At 36.8% G+C, this 27,850-nt stretch overlaps 1 protein-coding gene and 1 pseudogene across 6 annotated transcripts in view; one reads left to right on the forward strand and one right to left on the reverse strand.

Annotated features, from left to right (window-relative positions):
- Window positions 1–27,850, forward strand: part of GRIK2 (glutamate ionotropic receptor kainate type subunit 2) — a 662,286-nt gene that overhangs the window by 33,042 nt on the left and 601,394 nt on the right. The window lies entirely within an intron of this gene.
- LOC122490226 overlaps window positions 1,781–27,850 on the reverse strand; it is a 196,717-nt pseudogene continuing 170,647 nt past the window's right edge.

Raw genomic sequence — 27,850 nt, forward strand, 5'->3', positions numbered from 1 at the left:
AGGGGAGGGGCAGAGAGAGAGGGAGACACAGAATCCGAAGCAGGCTCCAGGCTCTGCGCTGTCAGCACAGAGCCCGATGCGGGCTCTGAACTCAAAAACTGTGATATCATGACCTAAGCCGAAGTCGGATGCTTAACCCACTGAGCCACCCAGGCGCCCCATGATTTTCTTAATAACATTTTCTTTTCTCTATCTTGCTTTACTGTAAGAATACAGTATATTATGCATATAACATACAAAATATGTGTTAATTGACTATGTTATGAGTAAGGCTTCTGGTCAACAGTAGGCTATTAATAAAGTTTTGAGGGAGTCAAAAGATATACATAGATTTTTGACTGTGTGAGGGTCAGCACTGTACGCCCTATATCATTTGAAGGTCAGCTGTAATCTTTCCTAATTCACATCTTCACTATCTTTTGCTTTGTCTGTTGAGAGATAGTGTAGTACTCTGCTTAAGGAGATGGGCTCTGGAACTAGATGGACAGGGGTAATATCCCAGCTCTGCTCTGTAGTAACTGTATGAGTTTGGGCAAGATTCTTAATGCCTTTCCTTGTCTCTGATCTGTAAAACAAATGATATAATGGTACTTACTGCACAAGGTTGTAGTGAGGACTACAGAGTGTCTAGAGTGTAGCCTCTGTTATATTTGATGCCTGTGTAATCTATTCTGTGTACTACTTCCAGATCAATTTTTCTAAAGCACAGTTTTACTGACTACCTCCCTCTTTCCTCTCACCCTCCAACCCCCATTATACTGCTTTCCAGATGAAATCAAAACTACTTAATCCGGTATTTAAAATCCTACATAATCAGATTTCAAGAACCTTTCCGTGTGGTCCCCTTCATGCTAGATAATCCAAACTACAAGCTGTTTTATTTTTCTGAAGAGGCCTAGTATAAGATAGATATATATTATATTTAAACTTTCATAAAGCAAAAACACTAAAAACTGGAACGAGGTCTTAGGGAGCCTTGCTATGCCATGAATTAGAATTCTGGTTGCTCAATTGAAGGAGGTCCTGTGAGAGTGTCTCCTGCAGCTGGGATGGCAGGAGGGCTCTGGGGAAAATGGAAGCAGAGGTTGGTTACCGCCAGTTATGGAAGTGTGTCAGTCTATTAACAACTGTTAAGGGCAAAGTGAGGCATGTGAGCTGGATGTCAGCCCAGGCCAGGTGCCTACCCCTTGACTGCCCTCCTCTTGTTCATTGAGCTCAGAAAAGACCTACATGAAACGCCACCTTCATTCTTATTGCTCTACCTTTCTGAAATCCCATAGCATTTCTAAATAACTCTATTTGGGAAGTTACACATTTGTCTGCCTCTTTTGTAGTTATTTTATACATTGAACACATATAATTATGTATGATTAAGTAGCTAGAAAACCTGCTTGAAGGCAGAGACTGTGAGCTTTTCATCTCTGCATCCATATCCTGGTGCTCTCATCAGTCAGTATTTGCTGAGTGAATAACTTTGAACCAACACTGTTCAATATATTTTTTTTTTCCTGCCAAGGAATATACTTGTGCTCACTAGTGCTTTTGCATACTGATTACAAATTACCAGGTTTGAATTCTGGTAGTATTTTGTATGTGCAAACTTTTTTTTTTTTTTTTAAAGAAGCAACAATTAGGTTTATTTGCATGTACCAGGAACTACCTCATCTGCATTGCTATAAAAACTATGTTCTCACTTTAGTGTGGAATTCTTTAGAAGCACTGGCTGAGTAAGCTTTGGAAACTAAATGTGCTGAATGGATGTATGCCACAACTGGCAAAATTCTAGAAAGCGCTGAGATCGGCTCTTGTGCTTTTCACTAGTTTCCAATCTTTGATTTCCATGTTTTGGTTCTTTCAAACCCATGTTTTGCATTTCTGAAATCAAGAATGGCCTGAGAGATCTCTTCAGTGGTGTTGTTCATCACAAATGGACCATGTTGGACAACTGTTTCTCTTCACTGGCTCCCCAGCAATTAGGATGAAGTGGCATCTCTCAGGATCCTTGTTCTCTACTGGGCCACTGGCACCTTCCCTCAGCATGGCTGTGTGATGAAGTTCTATTTTTTGTTGTGCATCATAAGGCCCAAAATACAGATTTCCAGATATGGTATAAATGAAGCTTATCTACCCTTTAGGAATAGGCTGAGAATGCTTTTCTCCATAGTCCAATTTGAAGTCCAAATACACGGTTGGTGTACAAGTATAAATCTTTTACTTTATTCCCAGGACTTTGCCAGAAATGACAGCAGCTGTCACACCATCCTTAATGGGTTTAGGAAGTAAAAATATGAAATATTTTATAAAATTAAATTCTTTAATTGATCAGTTTGTTAGTTGGTTACTCTGCCTTTAGCTTGTCAGTCAGTCAAGTTGTCTGTTATTCAATTATTCATTATTCATTTATCCAATGAATGCCAACGATTCACAGCTGAAAGATACTCGTGGTCTCTAAACGGTTGTAAAATTTCTGAGATAATCTGATGCATCACATGGACAAAATGTAGCCTTTATTTAAGAATAGTTTTAAATCTTTTCTAATTTTTAACCCTCAGAGTTATCTACTAAGAAAGTAGTTATGGAACCATCTATATCTCAAAACATCCTACGTGAGGTTTTTCTTTAATTCGCTCATTGAAGAGGTGTGGGGTGCCTGTGTGGCTCATGTGATTGAGCGTCTGACTTTGGCTCAGGTCATGATCTCTTGGTTCATTGGTTCAAGCCCTGCGTTGGGCTTTGCACTGACAGCACAGAGCCTGCTTCAGATTCTCTGTCTCTCTCTCTTTCTGTCCCTTTACCATTCATTCTCTCCCTTCCCCTCAAAAATAAATAAACATTAAAAAAAATAGCTCATTAGGAATCAATACTTCTGTTGGAAGTAATACTCAGTCCACATTTTCTTATTTATAAACAAAAATGTCACTGATTTTTCTTTCTTGTGAGCCAAACCAACTCAAAATGATAATTTCTGAATATTAATCACTGACATTAAAAGTAAAACAAAAAATCTAGAGTTCTCTTGAGCCTGGTGATTGCCTGGTTGTCAACTCTGTTGGCCAGTTATCCCCTGAGAACTCTTTAGTACAGCTTTGATTTGTTAACATACATTTTTTTCATGTTGCCCTCCATGTTGAAGTAAGGGAAATGCATTTCACCAGTGGTAGCTATTTTTACAGCATTAAAGGAGAAGAACAAAAATGAAAATGCATTTTGTCAGTTGTCAACACAAAAGAAAATATTAAATCTTTTGTCCTTAAAAAATTAGCATTTGGGAAATAATTTTTAAAAATGTGGGCAGGAGGGGCGCCTGGGTGGCGCAGTCAGTTAAGCGTCAGACTTCAGCTCAGGTCATGATCTCGCGGTTCGTGAGTTCGAGCCCCGCGTCGGGCTCTGGGCTGATGGCTCAGAGCCTGGAGCCTGCTTCCGATTCTGTGTCTCCCTCTCTCTCTGCCCCTCCCCTGTTCATGCTCGGTTTCTCTCTGTCCCAAAAATAAAATAAATGTTAAAAAAAAAAATTAAAAAAAAATGTGGGCAGGATGAGACTATCACTTTATATTATTTCTTATTTGATTTTTAAAAGGCCCAGGGTGACTTTGATAAGATACAAGCAAAACTATATTGAAATCAAAAGGGCTTCTTGTAGTTATGTAAGGAAATTGTTAACATTATTAAGCAGTTTGAAAACTTCTGCTTTTATAAAGAATCAGACATGAATGAAAATCCTTGTGTTTGTTTGCTTTTTTAAACAAATGTAATGAGAATCTATAAAACCATACAGTTTAAAAGCAGAGAGTAATCTAAAAATCATTACATTCAATACCCTCATTCCCTCCCATAGGAATGTGTCAGGATACTCACTCACCAGCTTTAGTCTGCAGGTGGGGGTAGGGATTAGGCTCCCACCCAGGTCTTCCAACTCCCAGCCCTGTGCTCTTCTACTGTGTCATATTGTCATTCTAATTCAGTTTATTATGATCTCTCCTCTCAAATTCTTAGGTTTCTTAGTGGAATTTGTTACACTGGAATTTTGAGATAAAGCCTTGTGAAAAATCAAATGACTTCTTATTCACCAAAAATTAAACGTATTTATATTTGCATCTCAGCCTGAGTCTAAAATACTATTCTGTGTATATGTGTTGCCATTTCATTGTAAGTTTTTTTGGGAACAGTAAAAGTCTTGGTGATATTGGTCTTTCCAATAGCATCTAGTGGGAGTAACTCAGGTGGAACAGGTACTTTTGAGGCAAAATTCTTAAAAAGTAGTTATTTATCTGTTATACCTAATTCAAGCACCACAAGAACCTTGATATTGTCAGTAGCATGTTAAGAGGACAATATTGCATATGAAAGAATTCACATAGGGCCAGGAGAAATTATAACCTTGTCATTTCTAAATGTTTCATTAATATGTAGCGAAAGAGAGATACAGTGTCCATGCTGACTATGTATGCATTGTCCTTCTTCCCTTATGTTTTGAGCAGGGGAATTCACAGCTGTGAGTCAGAATGATGGCATAAGGAACTCAGAGCTCTGATAATAGACCAAGAATTATCTTGGCAGAGAAGTGAAGAGCAGTTACTACTGAGAAGCTAAAAAGAAAGTGCTAAGTAGATAATTAACATCTTTCTTCTCAGTGGCAACCTGGAAAAGTTCTTGGTCAGGAGCCATAAGAAGGTCTCAGGCCTATAAGAAGGGAGAAGACAAATAGATTTCCACACGAAAGGGAGGGTTTTAACCCTGTATGTGTGCTACCTTGTACGTGTGGAGGAGAAAGTGTGACCTAAACAAATGTATCTTTTGCTATTATTTACCAGAGCAGAATTGGTCTCTAACATCAGTTTGGCTGTTTGAAAAATGAGGATACATGTTATTTTGTTACCTGAGCTTCCCTGAATACCTTGCTACTATTGATTTAGTATTTTTTGTATAGAGAAATAATTCCAACACAGAATTTGGTTAAGGGACAAGAGGCTTCCTGCACATGACCCCACTGTTTAGTATAGTCACACACAAGTTTTTCTCAGATGTGGACAATTGATAGCAGGAATCATGTAAATGTTCCCTGTGCAATCTTCCCAATAAAATATAATTCCTTATTGGAAAGCAAGAATGTGCATTCTTTTCTGCTTTCCATATACGAAAAGCTAATAATCCATTTTGGACAACTGTTAAAGAAATTAATACTTTTATGCACAGTTAAGAACTTGTGACTATGTAATTGTACTTCTCACTAGATCCTGTTGTGTTCTTCCTTAGACATTCCAAGCCCTTGTATTTCTTCTCATTTCCTCAAGGTTTTTTTCTAGGGCTCTCCACCCATAATCGTATCAGGTCCTTGTTCCAATATTTTATCATATTTTAGATTTTTCTCTTCTGCTTCCCCTAGGAAGTGTTGCTTCATGAGTCATTTATTCAACTAATATTTACTGGGATCCTGCTCTATCTCTGGCTCTGTCCTAGGTGCTTATTAAGAAGACAAGGTCCTTATTCTCCTGGAATTTATATTCTAGTGTTCTAATTCCTTGGACCTTTTGTGAGGTAATTATTCTAATAAACTAATTTGTATTGTGGAATCAGTTTTAAGCATTTGATGAAGTGACATTTCCTACCCAGATAACACTCAGTAGCAATCTAACTTGTAAACATTTATTGAACACCTAATGTTGTGGTGGGATTACAAAGATGAATAAGGTTCAAGTCCATGTTCTAGTAGTCTAGTGAAGGAGACTGATGCCTGTTTATTGAGGGTGATAATTAGAAATAATTGTGCACTTCTCTTTTGCTTTTTTGGAACAAACTCATCCTAGCCTGTGAAGGCATCCATCTGTCTGGGGTGATAGGAGAGGATGATGATTAGAATTTGTTAAGAAAGGACCATGCATGACAGTATTCAGTTTCTGTCACTCAAGAGTAGGATTCGAGAGCACAGTAATAATCTTACAAATTGAGCTGTTTTCCTGAGAAGAGATCTTCTAAATGTCTTTTCTTCTCTTTTGGCAAATCAACAAAAGATAACAGAGTGTGGAAGGGAGAACCTTCTCCACTATTATGGCTTTATAGAGCCAGAGGTGGGGGGACGATGTGAAACAGAAGAATAACCCTTCTCCCTGTTCCAGACCATGACTTTAAGGAGGTGGAGAAAGAGAGAGAGAAGTCTGGAGGACACAAGGTGGTCAGGCTTAAGGGGACTCTGAGGGTGAGTGTTTGCAGCACAGACACTGAGGTGAGAGCTGTCGGCCTTTCACAGCAAGACAAGGTGACCTATAAGACAGAAGCTATGGAGTACTTTGGGACTGGCAGAATCTCAAGTGATCTTTTCTGTAAATTGGAGGTGATAATAGCTACTCTGGGCGTTGTTATGTAGATCACATAGAAAAAGTATGTGAAGTGTCCAATAAAGTGCTTGGAATCTAGAAGATACTTGAGAAGTAAGTACACGTTGCCTCTGTTTCTTTTCAGTTTATGTGGCAGGGCTGCATGAAGTAACTTCCTCAACATTTGAAAAGACTTAAAAAACGACTGGCCTGGCTCACTACTTTTCTAGCTGTGTGACCCTGAGCAAATTGTTTTACCTCTTTAAGCCTCAGTTTCCTCATGTATAAAGTGAGAATAATATTAGTAACTACTTTGTGGGATGGTTATGTCGATTAAAAGAGATAACATATAAAAATGAGCTTAGGGGTGCCTGGCTGGCTCAGTCAATGGAGCAGGCAACTCTTGATCTCCAGGCCATGAGTTCAAGCCCCACATTGGGCGTATAGCTTGCTTGCTTGCTTACTTACTTGCTTGCTTGCTTGAATACTTAAAAAAAGTATTCAAAAAAATACTTAAAGCCCATATTTTAAAAAGTGGGCTTAGCCCAGTGTTTTGCATGTGGTAAGAGTGTAATAAATGTTTACCATATCTGAGAATAGAGATTTATACTTTTTGTTTCTTCTTCCCATTTTATCTTATGTGCCTAAACTTAGCCTCAATTTTTTTCTTCGTTGCAAGGGTACCTACCTCAAGTAATTATTTATTTATTTTTTTATCGTTTTAACTCCATGTTACGTACGCTGCTGTTTTATATTTGGAATTCTACAGCAGAACAGGTGGTCCATAGGGATAAGAACTTCTTTTCTACTCTGAACCTAAAGGTGAGCAGTGTGACTAAAAGAGAAAGGCCTGCATTTATTTATTCCCTGTTGCCTACATTTGCAGTCACCCAATTAATGATTACCAGTTGCATATGCAAATTACTCCCAAGAGTAGCTTAAGGAACACTTTATTAGTCTTCCAAACCAGGAATAGATCTTAAAATAGTGACTGGGGATTCGAAGTCCCTCTTTACTGTGCTAGAATAAACAGTGCATGGCCCATCACAGTCACACGATGGCCCTAAATTTTGCTGTAGCCCACTGATACAGGTGTATATATGTGCTTTATAGATCATCCTTAATATACAATAACATCTGGCCACGGTTCTTTTTTGAAGACACTGATAGGCAAATAGTGCAAAGTGGGCTTCCATGCTTGCTAATTATTCCTGTGGGTAAGGTGAGACCACTGGCAGTAGAATTCTAGAGGCTTGCAGCAGGAGCTCCTACTGGAGTCCAGGAACACATGTCCTGGGATCATTGTGAAGGAAAATTTCTATCATCGAGCCTAAGGGGAGACATGGCCCTGGTCACCTCCCTAGAAATGGATTCCCAGAAAGTTTCCCTCTTCTCAGGCATACTCAAAACAGTAGAATCTCAGAGACAGAAGGGATTTTGAATGTCAGCAGACATCTAGTTCAAACTTCAAAGCACCTTGTAGGTGTCTGATTCAGTGAACAGAAGAGCTGACATGTAGACTTTTTTTCACTAATTTGAATCTTTTTTTTTTTATTGGAAAAAGCAAGAAAAGGAGAATCATTTATATATTTTTCCTCCTGAGAAGTTGTGAATCTCGGGTGAAATTTTATAGGTCTATTGAGTTTAATTTAATGGTTGGAATATCACCTTCTGGACAAGGAAATTTAAAATATTCACTTTTCCTACCACTTTCTGGAACAAGATAAAGCTTCCTATAAGTAAAGAAGGTTTTCCTAATGTTTCAGTGGTTATCTAATATGTCACATACCTGATCCCTCATGGAGGGCTGCCCTTTGTTCCTGAGGATCTGTCAGACATGTTAGTCAAGACACCACTACACATGGGCTCTTCTCTCCCCAACTGGTCACCATGATCCCCAAAGGGAAAACAAAACTGTAAGAAATACAGAATATTTTTTTTGTATTTCCTTGTCGCTACCCTGTGAGGACTTCAGGTACTTGGCAAATTTGGTTTTGCTCCTGAGGAGGAGTCTGAGCAGAAAAGAAAATTGTGTCCATAGAGATTTAGGTTGTTCAAACTAAGCCTGCATTTTCCAAGAAAATAATAGATTATATAGTCCAGCTCTTAGAGTTAAACTGTTTTTTTTTTCCTTTTTCATTGGCATTATTGTTTTCAGTATATAACAGTTTCTAGATAAGATTTTTGAGTGCTTCCATCCAGTACCATGAGTATACTTTTCTGTTCTTTTTTAATACAGTGTGACTCAGCAGCAGTAACGATATCTTACACTTCATTTCCCAATAGCTGTTGTGAGCTGTAGGATAACTCTAACCTTGGTCTGATGTGGGCACCTTCTACTCTTCAGAGCAGAGATCATTACCTGAGGACTTAATCTCTGTCTACCCTGTTTGAACTGTGCCAAGATTTAGACAATTCCTCAATGAACTATTGCATTATGAAGACAAGTGATTTTTTTCCCCCAACAGATGAGGGTTTCAGACATTTTAAAGCAGGATGTAACTATAGCTTAGCTTCCCCTTCCCTAAATGAGTCACGTCTCCAGTTTCCTCTTTGTATAACCATTTCCCCCCTAGTTTTCTGGTAACACCTCCAGGCCTCTCTTTCTACACTCTCCCTCTGCCATCACCTCTGTACCAGTGGCTCAAGCAATTTCTTTTACCCGTGATTTCTAAATCTCTGTGTAGTCATGTCCTCTTTTCATGCCATCGAAATTTCCTTTGATACCTCAAGAATTGTGTGCCCAAAAAGCTCTCATTTTCTTCTTCCAGAATTCGTGCTTTTGTTCTACTAATGCCATTACTTGAACTCAGAATCTTGGGTTTGTCTTTGTTTCCTTACTCTCATGGCTAAACATTTTCTAAGACTTGGAGACTCCTCATTCTCAGTTCATCTGGATCTGGGTTATCTTTATGTTCATAGCTAGGTACTCATTTTCCTACAAGGATGATTGCATTAACCTCCTTATTTATTTGGCTGTCTTCATTCTTCCCTTCTTTTGTTTCATGTGGATATATTATTATGTGTACATAATTTTTTTAAGTTAGGCCCTATTTATCATTTTTAAAATTCAACTTAAGATTTAAAATTCAACATTGCTTAGTGCATTTAAGATAAATTTGGCTAATAAATCCTACCCAGAATTCTTCAGGAGTAAAACTTCTGAACAAGTTGATGTATTGCTGTATATATTTAAGTATTTATATAGCCCCATTTTTCTAATTGTTAGTTTTATGAGTAAAGCAGACAATGAGTTGTTTTTTTATTCAAACTGTCTTTTTGTAGGTTCATGTATACTTTAGTCTTCTAGTGTTTTTTGACTATCTCAGAATATTCTACAAAACAGAAAGCTTGATTGAGATGATGGCAGGTTTTTTTTGTACTGAACTCTTAGTGACATTGTTTTTTTTTTTTTTTTTTTTCCGGCTGCAAGGCTATGTACTGAGACATTTAGCATTTGCCTTGTGAGAAAATGTTCTGTGACAAAGCTTGAATAGAGTGGGGGTGTGGTGAATAATTAGGTTTCTTCCATATTTAGATCCTATGATTTATGTTACCCCTGCTCTTACTGGAGCAAGATTTTTATGTGGGAACAGTACTAGTCTGGATAAAGAGTATGTAATTTGGGGAATTGGTATTTTCTGCAAATTTTTCAGTTCTTCTTGGTTCATCATGTGTAATATTTTCCTAGAATTCAGTCACTACTCTTAAGATCTTACAGTTTTTTGTTTGTTTACCATTAGGAGCTCTTTTTGTTTTTGGTAAAATCAATAATGACATAATGTAAATTTAAAAAGTCCTAAATTATTTAAAATTATATTGTGAATTTCTTCTAAATTAAGATTAGAAATGTACCAAATCATGGTTTTAACATAGAGATTTTGATATAGTTTAAAATTGTGTAATATATTGCATGTTATTGTTCAAATACTTTCAGATTTAAGTACCTACATAGACATATATATTGCATTTGTAAACAAGCAAACACACAACAACAAAAAAAACAAACAAAAAACTCACAATATCCTTATTGCAGCCAATAGTTGGCAAAGAAATCCCTCAAACTTACCAAGGACCGAAGGAGAGACATAAACTCCTGTCCCTTGATGCTAGAAAGGAATCAACAGAACACATTTCTGGCTTATTTCCATACTCAGAAAAATCTTCACTTTTCAGTTCTACAAAGGGAAAAGCATTAGCAAAAATGTCCCTTTGCATTCCTTCATGAAACCTTTTTACTTAATGGAAATCTTAGCAAATATTTTTTTTTTACTTTTATTGATAATGGTCTAGCTACATAATAGAAGCATAATGAAATGAGCATCTAATGTACTTCACAACTGCCAAAAACAGTGCCAATTAGGACAGAAAGGATTGCTCTAGTTCTATTTATTTCAAAGACCCTTTTTATATTTTTTGTTGCTATGTGGTAAATATTGTGATTAAAAATTTCCTACTCCACTTTCCTATTATTTGCTATTATGCCTTTAACAAGTTGCAATTTTATAGAAGCTTTCTTAGGAACAAGAGGGTGTTTTAAATAAATGGGGGTACATTCTTAACATCTGAGAGAGTAGGGGAAAGAGTAGCACAGTGATATCCTTACAGTACATACAGTACAATACTAATCATTTTCCTGAAGTGCCAAACTGTCCAACTTCCCATCTGAGTAGCCTTGGGCAACTAACAAAATTTCCCTGAACCTCAGATCCTCATCTGTTAAATATGGAGAGATATTTACAGGACTGAAATGAGTACAATAAATGATACAGGTAAAGAAGCTAACAAGATGCCCGAAACTTACCCCTGAGCTCCTTCCCAGCTCACCTCTACACTTGACCCTTCTTCCCTCAAAGATCTTATGTTTTCATTGTGAGAGGCAAAAACATACATCAAAGGAAATAAGAGATAAAGTAGTGGGCAGAGAACATAGAATGTAGTGGAAACAAAACTTGGCATGAAATCCCCAAAACTCCGGTAGTCCTGATTTTATCACCAAACAGCTATAAAACCTTGGTTTGATCACAGTCTTTCTGTGTCTCCATTTATGCATCAGATGAAGGTTTAGCTGGCTGTTCTTTGATTAAATGCCAAATTTGTTATACATGCCCTGAGGCTTATTGTAATTCTAAGTTAGTGGTCCTCATGGATTGAAGTAAGTGATTAGGGAGATATCATGGAAGAAGGGGGACATGAAATGAACTTTAGAGGTTGATTAGGGTTTGGTTAGTTCAGGGAAGGAATTCATTTGTTGTTGTTTTGATCTTAGCCAGCTGAAATGTTTTAATTTTTCACAGAATGACATAATTGACCAGAACAATTTGTTCTGAAGTGACACTGGCCATTAATTTAATTGCTTTAATTCTTTAGATGAGTTTTATTTGAGAGATTTAAAATCACAAAGGATAATGCATCCTGTGAATAGCTCCATTATTGCACTTATAAATAAATGTTTGTGAGGAACTCCTGAATGGAACATAGATCTTTCTAATACAGAGTCCTCTGGAAAGACCAAAATAATGTAGCCGCATATTGATGTGAGATCACCATCAACAAACATGTGCTCCACATTTTTTGTTGTTGTTGTTGTTCCCCTGGCACATTCTTCCAGTGAGTCCATATTTGTAATTAATAAGTGTATGACATCATTACTTTCCAGTAAATATATATAAAGTAACATTTAAAAGTGACATGTCAAATGTGATTAATGTTTTTCTCAGTACAGTGATAGAGAACAGTATGCTTTAAAACAAAGTCACAAATAAAGGGACTTTAAGAATCATCACCATGTAGATGCCATGTAGATGGCAATTGAATCCCTGGGAATAGGTTTGATTGTCTACAGAGGACACATCCATGTTTACAAGACAATATGTACTTTTGTAACCTGTTTTGATTTTTATGACAATAATAGCAATGACTATTGAAGTTGTTAATGAATGTATAGACCTAATGAGACTTGGCATATTTTAGGCCATCTTAGTTTCTTTTACTTTGAGCCCTAATTTTATCTCAGAATTTCTAACCCTGGGATGTAAAATAGGTTCATATATATCATAAACAATTGCTCAGCTGGTCCTAGCATTTAGCTGGAGCTCGGTTACCATTTTGTTGGGTGCTCTGAGCATTCTTACTTCCTGAAAGTAGGTCACATGGGTCCATATATGTTTATGTGGATTATTCCTATTGTTCACTGTTCTATGGAATTCATCTCAAAGATAAGCTTCTTCATATTTGCCTATAGTTTGGCCACCAGTCACTTGCCCAGTTAATGTTATTCTAGAAAGCAGTGATGGTTTCACTGGATGCTCATGGATCAAAATAACAACCATATGCAGAGAAAACATGTTGGGACTTTTAGCATTAGAAGGAGGGCATAATTTTGGTAGCTACTTAATGCTTCATAGGCTCCATTACACACATATTATCGCATTTAATCCCTGTAAAACCCTATAAAAAATTAAAACAAATCTCATCTTTTAGATGAAGACACTGAATTTTAAAACTAAGTTGCCCAAATTCACACAAATGGACATTTGACCCCAGGATTTTCTGATTACCGAAGATATGGGGTTTTCCATTATACTCTAGTGACTCCAATAAACTTTCCTTTTTTTGTCCACGTCCTTGGTTAAATTCAGTAATATATGTATGAATATGTATATTGAACATTAATTTAAAAATGGAAATAACAGCAATAAGAAAATGTCTCTGAGATATAGGTATTATAGGTAATTATCTATTGTAAGGTTATGTTAAAGTAAACATTTGGTTTAGAATTTTGGGTTACATTGGTATATTTAGTTTCTTTCCTTTTTAAAATTTTTTAAAAATGTATATTTATTTGAGAAAGACAGAGAGAGAGAGAGAGAGCAGGGCAGGGGCAGAGAGAGAGAGGGAGGGAGACACAGAATTCGAAGCAGGCTCCAGGCTCTGAGCTGTCAGCACAACTGCCCAGAGCCTGACGCGGGGCTTGAACTCATGAACCACAAGATCATGACCTGGGCTGAAGTCAGACTCTTAACTGAGTGAGCCCCCAGGTGCCCCTAGTTTCTTGAACTTCAGTATGGCTTGTAAAGAAAAACAACTTTCTGCCTTGGAGCCTTGTGAAAAGAAGACTCTTTTCTTCCTGAGGGAATCTTGTTCATGACAATTAGTGAGAATCTGGGATTAAAAACTGAAATTAGGTCAGTAACATTTCTATTGGCAGATGACCATCTCAATGAGATTATGAAAATGTTATGGAATGAACAAATGTTAGTGGATGCCAGTGGAAAAAATAGTTTTCAAGAAATATATATGAGATCACCCATATGTAATTGCAGAAAAAGTGATGGACTATCAAATAAAAATAACCTTTTCATGGCAAAGTTCTTGAAAAAGAATCTATTAAAATAATAAAACACTAGGAAACAATCAAGGTAAAATTAGATAGAGGACAATTCAACAGAAATAGGTATAAGACACAGCATGGACCAAATCTTATTTAACAAGGGTCAATTGATGTCAACAAAAACTAGGGGGAAATACTAGATTTTATGTAGAAATGAACAAAGTTGTAATTTGGCTCAGTGCATTCACTTAATCAGTAATTAAGATAATCCTGCTGAGGTACTTGAATCTCTATTTTTTTAACCCAATGATTTGGAGCCACAAGAACCCTAGGACAAATGCTCTGCACTGCCGGTCTGGTTAATCAGCCAATTCTAAGACTGGTCAACTTTGAAGGAAAATCATTTAAGGAAGATTATTATGCCCAGTTGGAAGTAACTGGACTGAGAAACTGAAAGCTGTACATCTTTCTTCCTGTGTAATAGAACCTGAAACCTTACAGACTATCCAACAACTATATTTCCTAGTTCTTTTCAGTTAAAGAAATTAAAATTTATGACCATATCATAACTGAGGGCCCCTCTCTGTCCTGGGGTGTATGGACACATTTATTCATATTTCCATTTAAGGGCTGGGAGTAGCTCAAACCCCTTTCCTGGTTTGACAGTGTATTACTTCCTCTTGTTGTCTGTCTCCTGCTCTTAATCTGCAAGCACCTTCAGGACTCAGGCCTCATAAGACTCAGACCTAACGACTCATCCTGTTTGCCAAATTCCACAAGAAATGCTATATTTTGTTTGCTTTTGTTTATGTGCATATAATACATATATTTACTATAGTTTTACTCACGATTCACAAAGAGGAGAGTGCTCGATTTTAGGACTTGTAGCTATCTTTCATCATGCAGGCTTTAATAACCTTTACATTCTCTCCAAACTCACTCCTTTCTAAAAGCCAGTATCCCCACACATATCACTCCTCCTCACTTTCTGTGGGATACTTTCTATGTAGTCTAGTTTCTCTCTCTTGTCACCACAGGATTCTTGCTTTTGAGGGCATTGCCCATGCCAGACAGCCTGTACTTCCTAGAATGCTGGTGAATCAGTTATTATTTCCATACCAGAGATTAGGAAAAATAAATAAATGGTCACAGTTTTCTATTTTTTTTAGAAGATCTGAAAATGTTCTTCCAGTGAAAGAATAGGTTTTGTTTGTTTGTTTGGTTTGGTCTGGTCACTTAGATTGGACGCCTATGCTACCAAGAACCTGGTGTTAACCTCTTCAGAAGGTGATTTACCTGCTTGTGACAGTGGATCACCAGTAAGTACCATGATTGGCTTTAAGGTCTGGGAAAATCTTTGTGAAATAAGGTATTTTTATTGCCTCATTTTGTTGCTGGAGCCACAGAGTACAAGAAAGGGGCTTGGGGAACTTCTTGTAGTGAAAGAGTTTGTACACTTGGAAGATGCAAGAAAAGGATGAGCAGAGCAGTTTTTTTGTTTTTGTTTTGCTTTTAATTCTTGGGAGAGGGATAATTTCAAGAGATAAGAGTGGGCGATAATTTTAAAGAGGAAAGAAACATTGACTGAGATTCCAAAGTTGGCTAGCTGGCAGGAAAGCGTAGCATGGAGTTCTGGTCGGATGTGTCCTGATGCTTAATAGCTGCCTCATGTACTGCAGATTTCTTGACACAGCAGAAACCTGTTTTCTATATGTTGATGGTGGGTTTAGAAGGAAGTATAAGATACAAACAGTGATAGAAAGACAAATTAATGGAGAATCCCTTTGAACCCAAACTTGGGGTTGGCAAACTTTTTCTGTACCGGGCCAGATAGTAAATATTTTCAATTTTGTAAGACATATGGTTTCTGTAGTAAGTACTCAACCCTACCTTTGTACCATGATGCTAGCCAATACATAAATGAATAGGCACAGCTGAGTTTTGATAAAGTTTTATTTATAAAGGCAGGGAGTGGACAGATTTAGCCTGAGGATGGTAGTTTTCATCCCCTTTCTGGACTTTTCCCAGATTTCTGTAAATAAGAATGTTAAGAAATGTTAAGAAAATCTATAAAGAAGAGAAAATACAAGTATAATACTGTACATATATTTTGAAAAAAAAAATTCTTGTATAAGTGGACCCACATGGTTCAGGGGCCAACAGTACTGTCATATAGAAAAGCACTAAATATATCTAGTGATTGATGGAAAAAGCAGAATGCCTTAAATATCAAAATAAATTATGTGGCTATATTGTGATTATTCCTCAAGACAAATAAGTGGATACATGTTTCTGAGTTTTTAATCAGGGAATTCAATTTTGTTCAGCCTTATTTTCTGAGACAACAATAAAGCTAAACTGGGCAAGCAAATTTTGGATGCAAGAAAATACGTTTTTATTTTATTTTATTTTATTTTTATTTTATTTCATTGTTTTTTTAATATTAAATTTATTTTCAAATTAGTTTCCAAAGAACACCCAGTGCTCATCCCAACAGGTGCCCTCCTTAATGCCCATCACCCACTTTCCCCTCCCTCCCACCCCCATCAACCCTCAGTTTATTCTCAGTTTTTAAGATTCTCTTATGGTTTGCCTCCTTCCCTCTCTGTAACTTCCCTTCCCCTCCCCCATGGTCTTCTGTTAAGTTTCTCAGGATCCACATAAGAGTGAAAACATAGAGTGTTATGCTAAGTGAAATAAGTCATACAGAGAAAGAAAATATGTTTTTAAAAATCACTTTAAAAATAATTATCACTTATTACATACCAGTGAAAGTTATGTCTGAAACTTAAAGTAGGGTATTTTTAATATGTGTGTCCAAACTAAAGCTAGATGATAATTTTCTCTTTTTCTTTATTAATTACTCTAGAAATATGATTACTGCCTGAAATCATTCGCATTATATTAAGTCTAGTTTGCAGTATCTCAGTCTGAAATTGTATTCATTCTTAAATTACTTTCTTTCCTTCCTACAGGCTGAGATAAGGTCTAGATGGAGATTTCTTATATTTTTAAATATAGTTATTACTTAAATGATTTTTAGAAGTATTTTAGGTTTATATGAAGTATTAGATTCAATGTAGTCAAAATGTTTTATCTCTTAGTCTTGTCAGTTTGACAATATGATTATTAAAATACTATTTGTAAAATGCATTAAGGGTGCTGAATTAGAAAACACTGTACTAGCTGTGGTGAGTTTTGATTCCAGTTTTTTTTTTAAATTTTTTTTTCAATGTTTATTTATTTTTGGGACAGAGAGAGACAGAGCATGAACGGGGGAGGGGCAGAGAGAGAGGGAGACACAGAATCGGAAACAGGCTCTAGGCTCTGAGCCATCAGCCCAGAGCCTGACGCGGGGCTCGAACTCACGGACCGCAAGATCGTGACCTGGCTGAAGTCGGACGCTTAACCGACTGCGCCACCCAGGCGCCCCTACAGTTTTCTTTTAAAGGTGGTAATTGTCCACATTTACAAAATCTCTCAATGTATATGCTAAGTTCACCTTAATTTCATTTCAGTATGGAACCATACAATTTGCTCACTAAGTAAAAATTGCCAATTTGGGAATTGTTATCCTACTTTCTTATTGAAAATCTGTACTTTTTTTAGATTAAAAATAAAAGTACCATCTTGAACCACATGGTTGATGTTGCTAAAACCTTCTTTATTAACTACTTTTAGTCTACTTACCACTCCCTGTATGGTTACTGAACTATGAGCATTTTTCCCATTGGATGAAGGCTTCTCTGTTGTACTACCATATCCTCCTGTCTTCTTACACCTTACTGGTTCTGCCTTATAGGCCCTCGGGGCCCTTCCATCTATCTGCTGTTTATTAGTTGCCTCTACTTTGCTGCATGCATATGTCATTCTGTTCTGAACAAACTAATCCTCATACTTGAACTCAGACATTCTCTTTCTTATATTACCCAAAACGTGACAATATCCTTGGGATTCCTTTCCAGGGCAGACTGCCTCTATCAATTCCCTGAAAATCTTGGAACCAAGAGGCAGGCTCAGCATATTTCTTTTTTTTTTTTTTTTTTGATACTCATTTAATTTGGGGGAGAGCGCAAGGCGGGGGTGGGCAGACATAGGGGGACAGTGGATCTGAAGTGAGCTCTGCGCTGACAGGCTGACAGCAGTGAGCCTGATGTGGGGCTCCAACTCACAAACTGTGAGATCATAAGCTCAGCTGAAGTCAGACGCTCAACTCACTGAGCCATTCAGGCACCCCTCAGCATACTTCTTGATCTCCACTATTTTCATCTCCTCTTCCTTAACAGTTTAAGTATTTTGTTTGATCTTCCTCAATGGCTTTCTCTTGACACTGCATTTGGAGACAGTACTCATGTTGATGTCCTTTGACCACTGTGTCTCTCATTGTTTCTACCTCCTGAAACCTAGTATCATTTGTGTCTTAAGTTTCAGCCAGTTTGAGATTTACCTATCATTGTGATTACAGTGTCTTTCATTACTTGGAAGTATTCCATTTCCAAAATTTCTGACTCTGAACATACTTCCTGTGAACACTACATCTTACCCATCCTGTTTCCCATTCTCTGCTCCCCCCCTCCACCCCCATAACGAACTTCTTATTTATCTCCTCCCCCGAGTCCTTCTGTCCTTCTCATATGCCTTCTACATCTTATTCATTCTGGTTCATCTGCTAATGTTCAGCTTGTACTCCAGGGAGAGCCATTTCAAAAGCATACTTGCTACCACTTTAGAATCCATTGTTTCTTTGATCTTCTACCAATTTCCTTTCATCCTTCTTTAGCCCTAGTTATTCTCCTTTGTCTGTTTTCTCTTTTGTAATGAGCCAGAAAATTTAGTGATGTGGGCTGTGGAACCAAATGAGTGCTAACTACAGCAGATTCTTGTAATTTTATGGCAGTTTGGTCGTAGCCACTTTTTCCATCTCTAGTTGATTCATTTACTAATGTAGCTGTGATAAACCTCTCCAGATTTCAGGGCTTGCAGCATTTTTCTTGTCATGGCACACATAGAAACCATTTCTATATGCTTCTTTGCTTATAAATTAAACTGAAATATTTGCCTTATTTATGTTACTGGACATTGTAAGGACTTAGTGAGGTAATACATATAAACATACCATTTCTCATCTATAAAGCCATTATTGTCATTCCATGGACACAGCTCATGCTTTACCATTGTGTCATTCATCTTGATCTCTGTCTGTGATGTCCTTCACCAGACGTTGAGACTTAAATACTATTCTCTTCTTTGTGACCTCTTCCCAGTCAGCACTCAGCTTGTTCCTGTTGGTTTTGCTGAGCAGAATCTTTATCTTAGATAATCCTGCCTGCAGGATTCCATGGTCCTAGTGTCTCTGGTCATAGTTAATGCAATGCTCTGTATATAGATGGACAGAATATATGTTTGCTGAACCAACTGCAATTGAATTATAAATTTTGCTAATTTAGAAGCATGTTCCTGATAGCAAAGGTTTAAGTGAGTTTATGGATTATTCATAGGATTCTTGTGAATTTTTCATCCTTTTTATCTATACAGTTCATTGCTACACTCCATAACAAAGAATAAAATCCTTACTACATAGAATAAAATCATATAGTGTTAAATAAGCAGATTTAACATGACATTGGTACCTCTTCTTTGGGAATATATTTCTTTTATACACTAATTTTATGGTTTTTGATTGCATAAGATGGTCATTGTGTAAAAGTTTAATCACATTTGCTAATCAAGCTCTTGGTAATAAGACATATTTCTGAACAATCCCTGAGAAAGGAAAATGGATTGATAGATCACCTTTTTTAAAAAGCTTATCCACAACCCCAATCAAGGGTTGTATGCTGTGCTGATTGAGCCAGCCAAGTGCCCCTCAAAACAATTTTAAAAACATTCTGAACACATGACTTTCTTAGTATTTTTGTGAGAGAATTTATGGAAATGCCACCTCTGCATTACTATAGTCACTTTAATCACCTTTTCTCTTTGCTTTTGACTACAACATGTTGAGAATGCAAAAGACTTTATGTACATACCACAGTGTTTCTCTACCTTTTTTCCTCTTCAGCTCATCTAAGTGATCCAACCCATTTTCTTCTATAAGATTTACTTCCTGAAGCAGTGATTTCTCATTGCCATAGGAGAAAACCAAGGGAAAATCAGAATTTTGTAGACGTGGAGGGAAATTGTTTGAAAAGGGCCTCTAAGATTTATAAATGTGTTCTCCTAGGAAGGTGTGCCCCTTTATACAAATTTCCAATGGAGAACTATAATTGATAAATTTGATTTCTTCTCAGGTAAATATATTTGAACTAATCTAACCCCATCAATAATTTATTCAATAAATACTTAGTACCTACGGCATAATCGTATGGTTGGAAACAAAGTTTGTACATGAAAGAAGTATTTCTAACATGTATTTACTCATATATATGTAATTCTAAGAAAGCCGAAGTTTTCTGATTTATGAGCCATTTTGAGATATGGAAAGGGGAAGAGAAGAAATGGGTTCTACAGACAGCCATAGAAAGATTGGCAAGAATTCAGATATATCCCGAGACAAGGGAAAAAGACATAATACCTCTCTTTCCCAAAACATTCAACAACACGCTAATTAAAAAAAAAACAAAACAAAAAACCCTGCGAACATAAGACTCAATAGCTTGGATTTTGGCTAGGACTATAAGACTAGAAAGCTCTTTGTAATATTAGGAGGCCCTGAAAGCATACCTGGGTTAAAATATGGTCCAATCTTTCAGGTTCCTCAGGAGTGCTCCAAATAAGCAAAGGTAAACTAGAGCCATAGATTATCAAGGTGCCATGGCAAGTGGAAACTACCTTGTAAAAAGGTTATCATTCAAATGTTACATTTTATTTATTGTTTTAAAGTTTCACTTTCTAACAATTGAAGCTGGGTAAAACTTCTTAAGCCTTTGAGGGTCTTAGATATATATATAACTTTCTTATTTATAGAGGTAAATAAGAGGCTAAATTTTTTTTTAGCCAGTTACGCTTGCTTCCTTGCTTGCTTACTTGCTTGCTGTATGTATGTATGTATGTATGTATGTATGTATGTATGTATTTAGGTTGGGGGGAGGAGCAGAGAGGGGAAGATAGAGAATCTCAAGTATACCCTGCACTGTCAGTGCAGAGCCTAACATGGAACTCAAATGTGCCAACAGTGAGATCATTGACCTGAGCCAAAATCAAGTCAGACGCTTAACCAACTGAGCCACTCAGGCGCCCCAAACAGTTTTTTATTATTCATTTATATTAGACTGAATGATGTATAATCACCAATATTTGGCCATTTTGACATACAAAAGGATAATTTTATAAGGTTCAGACTAGAGAAATGAACGATTTTTAATTATGTTTCTTAGAAAAATAGGCATGTAAAAATCAAAGTACTAACAATTTATTCAGTAAATAGTTGGTGAGCATCTACACTGTGCCATGTGTAATTCTAGTTATTGAAAATACAGTAGGAAACAAGTCAGATATGCTCTGATCCCCTGTTCTTATGGAGTTTACATTCTAGTGGTGAATGTAGAAATAAAATAATTGAAATGCAACATGAAATTTGGTTAAATTCTATCTGTAAAGAAAAATGAAGCAGGAAGAAGGGAAGGAAAAAGCTGGGTGGGGTCAGTGCTTGTGGGTTAGGCTCTCTTACATAGGGTTGTCAGTGTAGGCCTCTCTGAGGATATGGCATTGGAAGAGAGACCTGCATGAATGAGGGAGAGATCTGTGTGAGTAGAAGGGGCAAGAGCATTTCTGCCACAGGACACAAGTGCAAAGCTTCCGAACCTGGAAGGAGCTTGCGTGTTTCAAGAATTGTAGGAAAGCCCATGTGACTAAAATTCATTGAGCAAGGGAGAGATTCGTAGAAGAGATGGGAGAAATAGTCAGGAACAAGGCCGTATAGAGAATTGAGAAAAAGTATCGATACTGTTCTAAGGGAGATGGAAAGTCATTGAAAGACTTTTGAGTAGACTTATATAAACTGATTTGTTTTAAAAACATCACTCTTCATTGTATGGAGGATAGATAGTGGAGGAGGAATAGTGGAAACACGTAGCTTAGTTGAGAGATTTGTCCAGCAAGCAATGATGAGAATGGAAATTAGTCTGTACTACTGACAAATGAAGAGGAGTGCATCAATGCTTTTTCTCACATTTTAGTTTTCTTTTAATCTTATGTAAGTTTTTAAAGTTGTCTTCCGTGTATATAAGATGTAATTCTTCCAGATCTCTGTTGTTTTATTTTTTATTTTAATTTTTTATTTAAATTCTAGTTAGTTAACATGTAGTATCATATTAGTTTCAGGGGTAGAATTTAGTGATTCATCACTTGCATATAACAAGCAGTGCTCATCATAAGAAGTGCCTTCCTTGGGGCGCCTGGGTGGCGCAGTCGGTTAAGCGTCTGACTTCAGCCAGGTCACGATCTCGCGGTCCGGGAGTTCGAGCCCCGCGTCAGGCTCTGGGCTGATGGCTCAGAGCCTGGAGCCTGTTTCCGATTCTGTGTCTCCCTCTCTCTCTGCCCCTCCCCTGTTCATGCTCTGTCTCTCTCTGTCCCAAAAATAAATAAACGTTGAAAAAAAAATTAAAAAAAAAAAAAGAAGTGCCTTCCTTTATATCCATTACTCATTTAACCCATTTCTTTGCCCACCTCCCTCCAGCAACCCTGTTTTAAATAAGAATCTGTAGTTTATATGTGTCTGTGTATGTGTGTCTTTTTGTCTGGAACAATGTATTTTATAAATTTCACTTATATATAAACTATGATATCCAATACAGTAGATGAGTAATATGCTTAACTTAATGGACATAATGTCCATGCTTCTTATATATTAATTCATCTTGACTTTTTGATGATACGTATAGGTTATTGCATTCTATATATATGACATTGACAGGGTCTACTTGAAGAAACCTAAAATTGATATATTATCTATGCCAGAGTAGTTGCTGTACATTAATATTTTATACTATGGTAAAAATAAATATCATTTTTTTTTTTTTTAAGAGAGAGAGTGAGTGGGGAAAAGGCAGAGGGAGGGAGAGAATCCCAATCAGGGTCTCTGCCCAGCATGGAGCCTGATGTGGAGCTCGATCTCACAACCATGAGATCATGACCTGACCTGAAATCAAGAGTCAGTTGTTCAACCAGTGGAGCCACCCAGGGGCCCCTAACTATCATTTTCGATATACAGAGACTCATACTTACTTGTTGAGAAAGATATGATTTTTATCTTAGTGACTTCAATCACGATTCGTACATCAGTAGTTAGAAGAATTATATATGAATTACTAATTTAAGTGATTCCACTAGAAATTTAATATATGAAATTATGTTTTGTTTTTCTTTAAATTTTAAAAGGGGTCATATACAATAGAGTAGGGGAAATGCTGAGTCTAAAGAAACAGTGGTCGGGTTCTGAGATTATTCTACCACAGCAGCCACTTCCACCTCAACGTCTCAAAGTCCTCATCAGAAAAATAGGGGCACCTGGGTGGCTCAGTCTGTTAAGCGCCCGACTTTGGTTCAGATCATGATCTCTCAACCGTTTCTGAGTTCGAGCCCCGCATTGGGATTTGTGCTGACAGCTCGGGGCCTGGAGCCTGCTTTGGACTCTGTGTCTCCTTCTCTCTCTGCCCCTCTCCCACTTCTGCTCTGTCTCTCTCTATCAAAAATGAATAAATGTAAAAAATAAATTAAAAAAAAAAGAAAAATGGTAGTTTAAGTAAATGGTTTAAAGTACTTTGCAGTTCTAAGGCAGTCCTGAGAGGAAAATACATTGCAATCCAGGCCTGTCTCAAGAAACAAGAAAAATCCCAAATACAAAATCTAACAGCACACCTAAAGGAACTAGAAGCAGAACAGCAAAGGCAGCCTAAGCCCAGCAGAAGAAGAGAAATAATAAAGATCAGAGCAGAAATAAACAATATAGAAACTAAAAAAACTGTAGAGCAGATCAACGAAACCAAGAGTTGGTTTTTTGAAAAAATAAACAAAATTGACAAACCTCTAGCCAGGCTTCTCAAAAAGAAAAGGGAGATGACCCAAATAGATAAAATCATGAATGAAAATGGAATTATTACAACCAATCCCTCAGAGATACAAACAATTATCAGGGAATACTATGAAAACTTATATGCCAACAAATTGGACAACCTGGAAGAAATGGACGAATTCCTGAACACCCACACGCTTCCAAAACTCAATCAGGAGGAAATAGAAAGCTTGAACAGACCCATAACCAGCGAAGAAATTGAATCGGTTATCAAAAATCTCCCAACAAATAAGAGTCCAGGACCAGATGGCTTCCCAGGGGAGTTCTACCAGACGTTTAAAGCAGAGATAATACCTATCCTTCTCAAGCTATTCCAAGAAATAGAAAGGGAAGGAAAACTTCCAGACTCATTCTATGAAGCCAGTATTACTTTGATTCCTAAACCAGACAGAGACCCAGTAAAAAAAGAGAACTACAGGCCAATATCCCTGATGAATATGGATGCAAAAATTCTCAATAAGATACTAGCAAATCGAATTCAACGGCATATAAAAAGAATTATTCACCATGATCAAGTGGGATTCATTCCTGGGATGCAGGGCTGGTTCAACATTCGCAAATCAATCAACGTGATACATCACATTAACAAAAAAAGAGAGAAGAACCATATGATCCTGTCCATCGATGCAGAAAAGGCCTTCGACAAAATCCAGCACCCTTTCTTAATAAAAACCCTTGAGAAAGTCGGGATAGAAGGAACATACTTAAAGATCATAAAAGCCATTTATGAAAAGCCCACAGCTAACATCATCCTCAACGGGGAAAAACTGAAAGCTTTTTCCCTGAGATCAGGAACACGACAAGGATGCCCACTCTCACCGCTGCTGTTTAACATAGTGCTGGAAGTTCTAGCATCAGCAATCAGACAACAAAAGGAAATCAAAGGCATCAAAATTGGCAAAGATGAAGTCAAGCTTTCGCTTTTTGCAGATGACATGATATTATACATGGAAAATCCGATAGACTCCACCAAAAGTCTGCTAGAACTGATACAGGAATTCAGCAAAGTTGCAGGATACAAAATCAATGTACAGAAATCAGTTGCATTCTTATACACTAACAATGAAGCAACAGAAAGACAAATAAAGAAACTGATCCCATTCACAATTGCACCAAGAAGCATAAAATACCTAGGAATAAATCTAACCAAAGATGTAAAGGATCTGTATGCTGAAAACTATAGAAAGCTTCTGAAGGAAATTGAAGAATATTTAAAGAAATGGAAAGACATTCCCTGCTCATGGATTGGAAAAATAAATATTGTCAAAATGTCAATACTACCCAAAGCTATCTACACATTCAATGCAATCCCAATCAAAATTGCACCAGCATTCTTCTCGAAACTAGAACAAGCAATCCTAAAATTCATATGGAACCACAAAAGGCCCCGAATAGCCAAAGGAATTTTGAAGAAGAAGACCAAAGCAGGAGGCATCACAATCCCAGACTTTAGCCTCTACTACAAAGCTGTCATCATCAAGACAGCATGGTATTGGCACCAAAACAGACACATAGACCAATGGAATAGAATAGAAACCCCAGAACTAGACCCACAAACGTATGGCCAACTCATCTTTGACAAAGCAGGAAAGAACATCCAATGGAAAAAAGACAGCCTCTTTAACAAATGGTGCTGGGAGAACTGGACAGCAACATGCAGAAGGTTGAAACTAGACCACTTTCTCACACCATTCACAAAAATAAACTCAAAATGGATAAAGGACCTAAATGTGAGACAGGAAACCATCAAAACCTTAGAGGAGAAAGCAGGAAAAGACCTCTCTGACCTCAGCCGTAGCAATCTCTTACTCGACACATCCCCAAAGGCAAGGGAATTAAAAGCAAAAGTGAATTCCTGGGACCTTATGAAGATAAAAAGCTTCTGCACAGCAAAGGAAACCACCAACAAAACTAAAAGGCAACCAACGGAATGGGAAAAGATATTCGCAAATGACATATCGGACAAAGGGCTAGTATCCAAAATCTATAAAGAGCTCACCAAACTCCACACCCGAAAAACAAATAACCCAGTGAAGAAATGGGCAGAAAACATGAATAGACACTTCTCTAAAGAAGACATCCGGATGGCCAACAGGCACATGAAAAGATGTTCAGCGTCGCTCCTTATCAGGGAAATACAAATCAAAACCACACTCAGGTATCACCTCACGCCAGTCAGAGTGGCCAAAATGAACAAATCAGGAGACTATAGATGCTGGAGAGGATGTGGAGAAACGGGAACCCTCTTGCACTGTTGGTGGGAATGCAAATTGGTGCAGCCGCTCTGGAAAGCAGTGTGGAGGTTCCTCAGAAAATTAAAAATAGACCTACCCTATGACCCAGCAATAGCACTGCTAGGAATTTATCCAAGGGATACAGGAGCACTGATGCATAGGGCCACTTGTACCCCAATGTTCATAGCAGCACTCTCAACAATAGCCAAATTATGGAAAGAGCCTAAATGTCCATCAACTGATGAATGGATAAAGAAATTGTGGTTTATATACACAATGGAATATTACATGGCAATGAGAAAAAATGAAATATGGCCTTTTGTAGCAACGTGGATGGAACTGGAGAGTGTGATGCTAAGTGAAATAAGCCATACAGAGAAAGACAGATACCATATGGTCTCACTCTTATGTGGATCCCGAGAAACTTAACAGGAACCCATGGGGGAGGGGAAGGAAAAAAAAAAAAAAAGAGGTTAGAATGGGAGAGAGCCAAAGCATAAGAGACTGTTAAAAACTGAGAACAAACTGAGGGTTGATGGGGGGTGGGAGGGAGGAGAGGGTGGGTGATGGGTATTGAGGAGGGCACCTTTTGGGATGAGCACTGGGTGTTGTATGGAAACCAATTTGTCAATAAATTTCAGAAAAAAAAAAAAAATAAATAAAAAATAAATAAATAAAAAAAAAATAAATAAAGTACTTTGCAGTTCTAAAATGTACAGTTCTTACTCAGGTACATGATATAAGAAGGAAAAAAACTGAAACAGTAGATCAGTTTATAGAAATAGAGAGTTATGAGTATTAAGTTTGTTTTCATTGTTAACTTTCTGGGTTATGATTTGTGTTTCATGCATTAATGTAGTCACAACCCCAAGATTCTCACATGGTGAGTAATTTATAAGTAACTAAAAAAAAAAAATCTTTGTAAGGTTCTTGGCAAAAAAAAATGACCAATTTGATGATAGAGATAGTAATGATAATAGCAAGAAATGTATTTGGGTCTTAATAGAATATTTAAATATGAATTTGCCTTATAACTTTTTAAAAATAGAAATCAGCATTAAAATTTTAATGTAGGAACTAAAGGGAACAAGTATCTTAACCATGCATGCTCACATAGTTCTTGTAACTAAATGTGTAAGTTATTGCTAAGTCAATGTAATTGTATAGAAACTCAAAACTTAGTTTTAGAAAAAAATTTAATATATAAGAAAGGTTGCATCATCTATTTAGTGGGAAAAAGAAAGCTTGCTTATTAAACAATTGTTCATGTGATATTTAATGCCTATTAAATAAAAAGCAAGCAGAGAAAATATTTGAAAGAAATATGAAATACCATTCATTATATGTAGAGTTCCTGTGAGTTTATAAAAAATCTTCAAGTATTAATGGAAAGGTTGACAAAGGACATGAAGTATTAAAATTCATGTACCAAGAAATGTAAATTTTTTAAATAAGAAATAAAAAGGGCATTGATTTACTATAATATTTTAAATCTTACCAATAATCAAATAAATGTAATAACAAAAATAGAATAGTTATTTAACCAACAAACTGATAATGAGTGTGTTCCTTATTTGCAAGAGAACAAAACAATTTTTTTCCTTTATTTTATATTACTCTTTGCTTTTCATTTTTTTTATAAATGTATTTCTTGACAATTGAAATGAACACAAAATCTAATTTAGCTCTAGATGTCCTGGAAGCCAGGGCAATATGAAATACTTATCAGTATATGTAATAATCTGATAATGAAGGTATATCTTTTTATATATATGTATGTATAAAGGGTGTACATAAGAAATAGTAACAGCAAAATAGACAGTGGCCTTAACAATGTCTTTATTTGGCACACTTTCAGTTATTTCTAGATCTTTCCCTTTAATAATTTAAGGACTTTATA

The sequence above is a fragment of the Prionailurus bengalensis genome, chromosome B2, assembly GCF_016509475.1.
Source record: "Prionailurus bengalensis isolate Pbe53 chromosome B2, Fcat_Pben_1.1_paternal_pri, whole genome shotgun sequence".
Taxonomy (NCBI): Eukaryota; Metazoa; Chordata; class Mammalia; order Carnivora; family Felidae; genus Prionailurus; species Prionailurus bengalensis.